We start from the raw sequence: 2,510 nt of genomic DNA on the forward strand, positions 1-2,510 counted from the left end.
TAGGTCCGTTACATTAGCACCACCATATTTGAAAATCCGAAATAAAATTATGCCAACGATTGTTATTCCATTTGTACACGTTTGTAATCCTAATATAAACATTTGTACACTAACACAAATGCCCCAAAAAATCAAATTTCCGCGGTGGTGCTAACGTAACGTTACACCAGCACCACACTTTTTGTACAGTCAAGTTATCAGCCCCGAAATGGTACCAACGATTGTTATTCCATTTGTACACATTTGTAATCCTAATATAAACATTTACATATATTACAACATTTACATATATACATTAACACAAATGTCCCAAGATTAATTTTAAAACAATAAAGTTTGCACATCATGAGAAAAAAATTTCTGTATAATAAAAATACTTAATTTTTTCGATAAAAATTGTATAAATTGAATCATGATATAATAATCGTATACATAATCGTTGGTACCAGATTGTTATTCTATTTGTACACAGTTGTCTATATTATGAGATTTATTCAACAATTAACAAAGAGTTGTTTATTAATTAACATTCCTTTTTATTTAGCATTATAAATTATAAAAAAAAAAAAATATAATCGTAATCCAACATATAAATAAATAACAAAACCATAACATTCCTTGTTTATTGGTTATTATTATTTGCAATTTCAAAATAATTATTTTTAAAGTACCTACTTTTGTACTTATAAACTATTATAAAGTATAAATTAAAAATTCTACATCTGTTTTCACTGATGTTTTTGTTTGAATGACTTTAAGCTTCGTATCATCGTAGGTATGTTTCCCATAGACCATTTGCCCTTAGTGCGCTCGCGGTGTAATGCCCAGTAGTTGAACGAAGCCCACTTCGTTCTCCACCGAAAAAGTTTATTACTCCTCTAAGATAGTATATTTTATTATTCGCCATTAACATCTTTTCAATATCTTGTAATTTTATGAGATTTGAACGTGTAAAATTTTGTTTAATCATATCCATTTGGACATGCACAATGTTGCCAGTACTTGTCGATGCTTCTAATTCTAAAAAAAAAATATATTATAGCTATTTTATTTTATGATTATATAATAAATAATGTTATTTACCAAAGGGTACATAATTAATTTCGATTAATATGTGAGTGGTTGGTCTCAAAATCGATTTCCTAAAACTTCCGCAGTATTCACATTCTTTTTCTGTTTCTTTAGTATAATCATCAATTTCGTTCTGGATTGAATACTCTTCGTTGTATTTATTTACAGAAAGTTTAGTTGATTTATATTCATATCGTCGGTTAGAGCAATCATTATTTGTACATTCACATGTTGTTATAAATGATGGCATATCTGCCATTATTTTGTCAACTATAGATGCAACAGTGGTCGTTATATTTATTGTTTTCAGGACACCAATTAAACATTCTACTTTATCTGCAAAAAACTGTAACAGTAAAAGTAAACGGTCATGATATATTTTTTTATTATCACTTTCAGAGGACATTTTCTTAATAATTGTGGCAGTCAAGTTGGTTATTGGTACGTTTTCAATATAATTTCTGAACTCTAAACTATCTGCAGCCGATGAAGCTAAAATTGATAAAATGGAATCCACAGAGCATGTATTATTCAAAATCATTTTCCCGACATTGGGTACAGAAACCGGTCGCATCATACTATTTCCATTTTTTAAAAAAAATATTGGTTTTATAAATGCTTTTCTGTTAAAATCAATCAACTCAAAACCTGGTTGTGGATTTATGTATGAATGGGCTGATCTTTGTTTTTTTGTTGCTTGTCCTTTTTTATTCCACCCTTCACATGCAACTTTTTCAGCATCCATCGATTTTTCTTTATCGCAATCAAAACATATTCTTTTTTCTCCACATCCTTCTTTAGTTCCCGGTATCGAAGATGAGCATACAAATAACATGTTAGCTGATTTTTTACAACGTATACATGTATGCAGTCCCGTTGAGTAGTTATCATTGATGCAAACGTCTAATTTAACTTGATTTGAAATAGTTTTATTGTCTTTGGCTCTCTCAACAATTTCAACGATTTCATCATTTACATTTCGGAGTGAATATTTTTCACTCAGTTTATCTTCTACACTCAGTGTATTATCTATTCCCGTGTCGACTTCTTCACTCGATGTCTCTTCGTCAATGTGTTTATCATTTTCACATATGTCATCTTCATATAATAATCTGCCATTAGTTTCTTCCAATTCGTTGTCAAATGTTTCACATACGTTATTTTTATCTATTGGTATAATATATTCCGACGAAGGTCTTTTTTCACATTCTATATTTTCTGCTTGAACCAATAAGTGATCACCTCTATAGTAAGATATAAGTTTCTCCAAAAATGTGTCGATCCTTAAAGGCATATTTTCATTTTTTAAAACACGGTTTTTAATGTGATTGAAGTTACATTCGATTCTACTGCTAGACGCAGTTTCTGATCCGAATCCAAACTTTTCCCGCATTACACCCGACCAGCAGGGAAATAATTTCATAACCTTTACAATACAT

Source organism: Myzus persicae, unplaced genomic scaffold, assembly GCF_001856785.1.
Source record: "Myzus persicae strain clone G006 unplaced genomic scaffold, MPER_G0061.0, whole genome shotgun sequence".
Taxonomy (NCBI): Eukaryota; Metazoa; Arthropoda; class Insecta; order Hemiptera; family Aphididae; genus Myzus; species Myzus persicae.